Source organism: Miscanthus floridulus, chromosome 16 (genome assembly GCF_019320115.1).
Source record: "Miscanthus floridulus cultivar M001 chromosome 16, ASM1932011v1, whole genome shotgun sequence".
In the NCBI taxonomy this organism is placed as follows: Eukaryota; Viridiplantae; Streptophyta; class Magnoliopsida; order Poales; family Poaceae; genus Miscanthus; species Miscanthus floridulus.
In genome coordinates this window covers 71,358,850-71,366,822 of record NC_089595.1, presented here as the reverse complement: position 1 = coordinate 71,366,822, position 7,973 = coordinate 71,358,850, and the positions used below count along the sequence as shown (strand labels likewise).

The 7,973-nt window shown below is 45.2% G+C and overlaps 1 pseudogene; it reads right to left on the bottom strand.

Annotated features, from left to right (window-relative positions):
* Positions 1–6,569: 6,569 nt before the first annotated feature.
* On the bottom strand, positions 6,570–7,384 carry LOC136510041 (uncharacterized; annotated as a pseudogene).
* Between the last annotated feature and the right edge of the window lie 589 nt (positions 7,385–7,973).

The following is a 7,973-nucleotide window of genomic DNA, read 5'->3' as shown; positions in this document are numbered from 1 at the left end:
ATCATCAAAATGGCAATCAATTCCATCATCATCAAGTTTCGAAACACTTATCAAATTTCTACGCAAAGAGGGAACACAAAGTACTTCTTTAAGTCTAAGTACAAAACCATTATTCAATTCTAAAGAAAAATCTCCAATGGCTTCAACATTGGCTTGCACTCCATTTGCAACTTTAATCGTTCTTTCTCCTCTTTGCAAGGTTCTCGTCCCACTTAACCTCTGTAAAGAATTTGCAATATGAGTAGTTGCTCCTGAATCAACCCACCAAGTGGATTTGTCATAACATAAATACAGGGATTCATCTATAAATGTAATAAATTCATCACCTTTCTTTAGCAGAGATTTCAGGAAGTCTAGACAATCCCTCTTGTAGTGTCCTTTCTTGAAGCAGTGCTTGCACTGATCTTTTTCAGCTCCACCATACTGCTGATTCTCAGAATCCTGGGGTTTCTTTCCCTGTGAACTGGAGGAAGATGTCTTATCCCACTTAGGTTTCCCTTGTGGTTTAGAATTCTTGTCATTAAAGTTCTTTTTTTGTTGTCCTTCACAAAATGAGCAGATTCACCTTGTGAGGACTTTATCCTCTTCTCTTCTTGAGCACACATTGAGATGAGTCATTCTATGCCCCATCTTTTAGGCTACATATTATAGTTCACAATGAAGGTGTCATATTCTTTTGGCAAAGAAGCAAAAATCAAATGAATCAGGAAATCCTCCTCCTTCAAATTCATTTCTTTAAGCTTAGATGTCATAGTGTTCATCTTCAAAATGTACTCTCTTATGCTAACACCAGTGAATTTCTCATTCACAAGCTTCTTAATCAGTGAACTTGCTGTGGCCTTGGTAGACCCAGTAAACTGACTCTTGATTTTCTCAAGATATTCTTTGGCAGTAGCACATTCAGGGATTGAGCCCCTTATCTGTTCTTCTATGGTGGCTTTGGCTACCAACAGGCACTTGTGGTTGGAGAGAGTCCATTGCCTATGTTCAAGGTCATATTTCATTCTTATTTCAGCATGATCACGCTTTCGAAAAGCGAAATCAGCGTCAGATTCATTGTCACCTCTCACCGGATCTTCTGGCTCAGTAGGACACGGTGAGGTGATGGCAAAATCGACCTCTCCCAACGCAAGTTCCAATTCATACTTCTCCCGCCACACACGGTGATTGGTTCCGTTGAGTGTCGGGATGTTGGCAATGTTCACAACGCATTTGCCGCCTGAAATCACACCAGAGTAAGTAAGAAACATTTATACATAAAATTCCATGCTTTAACTCAACGTTGGTCAAATTAAAACTTATAATTCATCCATGCAAACATTTTACATCACCGTTGGGCAGAAGTAAAATTAATGCACAATTTCTCATGGATCAAAAATTATAATATTGTTATTAACAACGTTGGTCAGAAAATAACAATATCATAATCGTATCAAAATTATCAGAAATTCATTTCTCTTAAAATTAAATTATCCCGTTGGTTCAGATTTAATCAAAGAGAACAACAATTATCATGCACAACGAAAACATTAATAATCTTTTCATATTATTATTTTCCAGAAGCACTAAAAAATTCACTGTTTTCTGAGCAAAATATCGTTGGATAAATTTGCACAGAAAATTGTATCAAAATCATTCAAATTCATCAAAATATGCATTTAAAATTGCTCCTGGAAAATAATAAGAAAAATTTTCTTCTTCTTCTTTCAGCCCAGCGCGGCCCAAGACGCGCTGAAACCGGCTCGGCCCGGCTGTCCTCGAGCGCACAGGCCGCACCCAGGCCGCAACCTGGGCCTGGGCCAGCAAACCGCCGCGCGCCCTCGCGCCCGCCTGGGCCGGCGATGGCCCGAGGATCCGTGGCTGTTGGTTTTGATCGGACGGTCGCGCGCCGTCTTTGGCCGGATCAAAACAAACGCCGCGCGGGGGGCCTGAAAACCCTAGGTCATTCGGCTCTTCCCCTTTCTCTCTCTTCGCTCTTTCTCTCTTCTCAGCCGCAGCGAAGACAGCCGCGAGCAAGGAAAGTAGAGCGGGTGGCCATGGCGAGCCTTGGCGTCGGTGCCGGCCCCCTCGCCGGCGTGCGTGCTCCCCAATGGGTGAGCACGCCGCCGTCGAGCGGCCTGGCCGCGGCGCTTCCTTGGCCGAGCCCGGCGAGCCCGCGCCCCCGGCTCGGCTTCTTCTCCCGCGCCGGCGAAAAGGTTCATCCGACACACCCTAACCCTAACGCATTTTTCCCCTTTCTGATTTTGAGTTTGTTCTTTTCGGGTTTATCCGAATGGGAAAAACTAGGGTTAGGGTTAGGGTTCGTTCTTGCCGATTCGATTTCTTTGCTTTCGTTTCTTTCTTTTTCGTTCATTCGAATGGAAAACTAGGATTAGGGTTAGGGTTAGACCCTTCTTTCTTTCTTCTTCCCCTTTTCTCTCCTTCGGATTTGCGTCTAGGGTTCTCGGAATCCGACCCTCCTTTTTCCCTTCTTCAATCCCTTCTTCAGATTTGATTTGGGGACTTAGGGTTAGGTCTTAGGGTTCGGTTTTCTATTTTCTTTCCCGATCCGCATCAGATCGGTCGGTTTCACTTCCCCGATCTGATTTCTTGTCGAACCGTGGCTCCGGTACCATTGTTAGATTTCTTTTTAGTCATGTTCATCGGATCGGGATGTATTGGTAGTAGGAATAGGTGTTCGGGATATATAGAGAGACAGAGAGAAAGGGTGATAGGTAGCAGACCATCAAAAGCCGTAGAGGTCGAAGCACCGGCCGGGGTCTCGTTGGCGGACGCCATCGGCGCGCCGGCAGCGACGTTCGGTCGACAGGGAGGAGTCGACGCTGTGGCGTCCTCGGCGGCGGCGTGTGCGTCGGGGTGGCGTTGCCGGCATCGGTGGTGCTTCCCGTCGCTGGCAGCGCCCCTTCTCAAGATCGGGTTTAGGGTTAGGATGTCGGCGGGGTGACTGGCGGCGCGGTGAACCTCGTACCGCGAGCCCTGGCCCCCACCTTTCCTTTATAGCGCTGTGCGACGGGGCCCACCAACCATGTAGGGTTGGGCGCCCCCGATCAGGGCGCGAGAACAAGGCCCAGTTAGGCCGTTGGGCCTAACTGGTGGGAGATCAATCCTAACAGCATCTACCATGGGTTAGGTTCTCGTGTTGCCATGTGCCTGCCGCACACACCTAGCACACGAGAGAGACAAGAAAAGAGGGAGATAAATAAAATTCGGTACTGCACCCTCAAACGAAAAAATCTCATAGAAGCCAGAGATAAGAGCAAAATTATTAGTTTCTACCCCTCACAACATGTATCATTGAAAAGATTCTTGAAACAAATCAAGTCATCAGCCACAACATTCATGAGTTTCTATTAGAACATCATAGAGGCACATGTTGCAACATAGGAGAAAAACCCTGTTTGCAACATCAAAATGATTCAATTTTAACAATAGAAGCTACACTTAGGAGCAACAAAAAAATGGTTAATTAGTTGGCAAAATAATCAATTACTGCATCTCAGTTTTATTGCTGCAACATGAAAAATCATTTGTTGTAACATCTCATTTTATTTACTGCAACATGGAAAACCAACAAAATGCAACATCCAATAGCCGGGGTACAGAAACATCAAAATAAAGGAGATGCAACATCTCTAATCAACATGATAAAATCATTGCTTACTGCAACACCATCTGCTCAACAGGAGATACTAGTTTTATTGCCACAACGTGAGAGACCATCTACTGTGACATCTGATTTATTGTGGAAACATGAGAAACCTTCTGATGCAACGTAGAAAAACAACGAATGCGACATCCCAAAAAACCATATGTTGAGCAACTGCAGCCCTAGATCCAAAAGATGAGGGTGTGGATCTAGGCCTCCCTGAGCAACCCAAGATGTCGGCTTGGAGCATGAGGATAGCAGCAACGGATGGGCTCGTAACACGTCGACTTGCCGATGAAGGAAGGTGGATGCTTGCTCGCTGTTCTAGGTGGGAGCTCTCGCTAGAGAGGGAGGGGGAGTGAAGCTGGTGAGGGGCGTGGTGGAGAGGGAGGCACAACGAGCGGCTGCAGTGGAGAAATTGGCCGGCTCTAGATTGACGGCGACACAGGATGGAAGTCTAATAGATTGGGGTGAGAAGCTGATACTGATAAGGAGATATAAGGACTTATTCGGTGGATGGAGACAGAAGACTCTTGGGTCGTTCAGGCCCAGCCATGTCCCATCCGTTAAATTAGGGGCATTTACATATTTACCATTATTACGGATGTCATTTTATACTGTGTCACTGATACATGAGTCACTGACATGGTACTTTTTATACCACTCACATCATAATGATGGTAAATATGTAAATTGAAGCCATTCGGACGCCCTCTTATCAATTCAGTTTGTTTTATACTCCATCTGTTCGGAATGGCAAGTCGTTATAGCCTTTTTAAGATATACTGTGCTACTTATTTTTCTTTCAATGAAAAAAGTGCTCAGACACCGTCGCGCAAAAGCTGATTGTAAGTAGTATTATTTAGCAAAGAGAAAACACTATGGCCAAGAACGTAGATAGTGGCTATTGCACCCATTTTAAACGGTAGTCCATTTTAGTTTTGTCTTTAAGTTAAATTTTCTAACTTTAATCAAATCTACACAAAAACACACCAATATCTATAGCATCACATTTATTCCATTAAATCAACCATAAAACATGTTTTGATAGGGATTTTGTTTGTTATTATGTCAATATACTTTTGTATGAACTAACTTAGAGAAGTTTTTGTTTGCGATTACATAGTACAATGCAGACACTCATAGGCCCTGTTCGGCTTACTCCATATTCGGCTTGTTCGGCTTCTTTTATCAGCCGAAACAGTGTTTTTCTCTCACAATAATTCAGCCGGAACCGTGTTTTCAGCCAGTTTCAGCCAAGTTTCAAACCAGCGAACGGGGTCATAACGCACACACTCGTCCCTATGAACACACGTACATAAACCCAGCATCTTCGAAGGCTAGGCTGACAAATTCTCGAGATTGACAAAGTCACCATAGGCACCGAACGTTGCCTACAACAGTACAATGCAGACACTTATAACGCACGCACACTTACCCTATGAACGTATGCATATATACAAACCCTACTCTACGAGCATCTTCAAAGATTAGACCGACAAATCCTCGAGATTGATGAAGTCATTCATAGACGCCTTGCTGTCGACGGAAAAATCGCCTACCACTGAAAGCACAACGCCGTTAAATCCTGACATATTCGCTCCCACGAGGAGTCGAAATTAGGACTTGAGATGCTTTTAGTTAGAGAAGTTTGATTTACAGTCAAACCAAAACGATATTTGAAACAAAGTGAGTACATAAGAAGGCTGCAATGGAATGCAAAAGTTCATAGAAATCATATAGGAATTTTACATAAGTTAGTTCATTTTTCATAGAAAAATGCACAAAAACAAGAAAGTTTCTTGCGTTCCAAAGGGGGCCTTAAGCATATGTGTTTCCACAACATGACATAATATGATCTAATTTTATTGGCTTTCTCCCACAAGGGAAAACATAAATTAAATATGTTTGTGAAAAAATGGGATTTACTAAAATTCAGGTGCCTGAATTTAGTTTACTTTCAGACGACGGTTATTGCATATATTTTATACTAAAATTACAGATTTCGTTTGTTGCAATTTCTGTAAACGCAATTTTCGGATCTGAGAATAAAAAACCCGTTATACAAATCCACAAGCCCGACAAATCTAATTTGTGTTGGCACAAAGACAATTAATAATTAATAATTATTTTTTATAGGAAGACAATAATAAAATTTGATATGTTATAACACAAAGACAAATAACAAATTACAATAGTAATTTGCTGGTACTAATTAGAGATACAAAAGTGTTGCCTGAAATCATCTTAAAATTCAGGCACATGAAATATAGGAAAAGTGGAAAAAAATAGATTAAACCTTCTTTTCAGTTTGTATATTCGAATTACTCGATGCAAAGATACTTTTATAAAACTTCTAATATGTAAAATTTGATTCAATTTCTAAACGAGATAGGGTGCCATATGAAAACCTACTCCAGCTAGATGGATGACGTCGGCACCAGTGGTATCATGCTCATCGTTGGAGGCGTCACCTTAGAAGTTTTCAGGCCCATATATTTAAGAGCGAGTATAAATGCATATTAAAACTAATGGATCAAATAAAAAGATTCTTCAAACCAACTGAAAGGCCTGCTGTAACAAATTAAAAGGTATACCGCAACAAATTGAAAAGGACCTATCCGAATTGTGACAGCAACCACAACAAAATTGAAGGTCTCTTCCAACAATTCTAGCTTAATTAAAGTTTGTTGTTCTACTCCAAAGCATGCTCATATACATCTGCACTTTCTGAAGATCATGTTGAAACTGCCTTACAATTTTAGATACTTTTTCCCCTTAGTAGGACAACCCAAATGCAAACTTGCAATGGATGACATGCAATTTTATTCAATATTTTTCATGATTCAATCCACTTGGAGTATCTTCTGTTCAAAGAGAGAAAAATGACTGAACTAAAACTAAATCTAACGTGCCTACTCCTTTCATTTCTGTATCTATCTACATTGCTTCTTTTTCTCCCTCTTGCATCCCAAGAAGCGAAAATTAGGCTAAACTCTCTATTCCCTTCTGCAATCTATCCATGCATATGTGCAGGTGCAGGGCTATCTTGAAGAAGCCTTTGCCAGCCCAACCAGCCTCACCGGCGACGGCATCCTCCTCCTCTTCTCGGCCTCGGATATCGTCTCAAGCCCCGGCGACCACGGCCTCTCCGCTCGCGCCCCCACAAGCTGCATGTAGTGCTTCCTCAGCTCCGGCGTGCTGCACAGCTGCTCCGCCGCCGGAGTGCCACACTTGCCGCCGCCGCCGCACGACGTGATCACCTTCTCGATGAACTCGGGCAGGATCCTGATGAGCGGCGCGCCGTCGGAGCCCGTGACGTACTCGAACGGGGACGCCGCGCCGCCGGCGAGGGGCACCTTCGCGGCGGAGGACGATGGCGAGAGCTTGGCGAGCGTCGCGGCGGTGAGCGCCTGGCTGCACGAGAAGCGTGCCGCGGGGAGCACGAAGTAGGATGCCCCCGGCCACGAGCCGCTCGCTCGGAGACAGCGCCGGGACCGGCAGGCCGATGAAGAAGGAGTCCCCGGCGCAGACGAGGTGCTGGTCGGGGAGCTCCGCCGTGACGTCCCCGGCGGTGATGGACCGCCGCTCGTCGGACCATCCTCGCCGACCCGCCCCAGAACACCAGCCGCGCCGCCTCGCCGCCGTGCGCGGCCCTGGGGCACAGACAAGGGGAGAGGCCGTTGCCCATGGCGAGGGAGGGTGCCTAGACAGAAGCTTCTGGAAGTTGCGAAGGTGAAGGATTGTGAATTGGTGTTGAATGGTGGCCTGGGGAGGCGTCGCGTGGAGATGCATTTATAGGGGAGGGTTGACTACGTAGAGGGTCTGACTTTGGAATGGTCACAGGTTGGTGTTTGATTTCTTTGTGTTAGCTAGAGAGTTGACCACCGATAGGTGTTCAAAATCGAAACAGTCGGCCTTAGTTAATTAATTGTTATATAGTGGGACGCTTGTTCGTCAACGCTTAGTTGGGGGCATACATCAGGAAACTTTTAGTAGTGCTCGTACGGACACGGCGCCGAGACTGGCATGGCGACGAAGAAGGAGCTCCGGTGAAACTCTAGCATGCCATGGTGGGATGGTAGGAGGTGGGCGCACGAGGAGGAAGAAGGTCGGGTCGCACCTTAACTGGTTGGCTGTGGTCGAGGGCCGTTGACGTCGCCGGAGCTAGGGGTTAGGAGATGGCGGTGGAGCGTAGGAGGAAGAAGAAGGCGCGCGTGAGGTGAGGAAAAAGGAGGTGTGTGGGCGGAAAATTTCTACGCCTGCGCACACATAATGTATTACTGCCCATACTTTATCTATATAGGTCGTCCTAACTTTATATGAG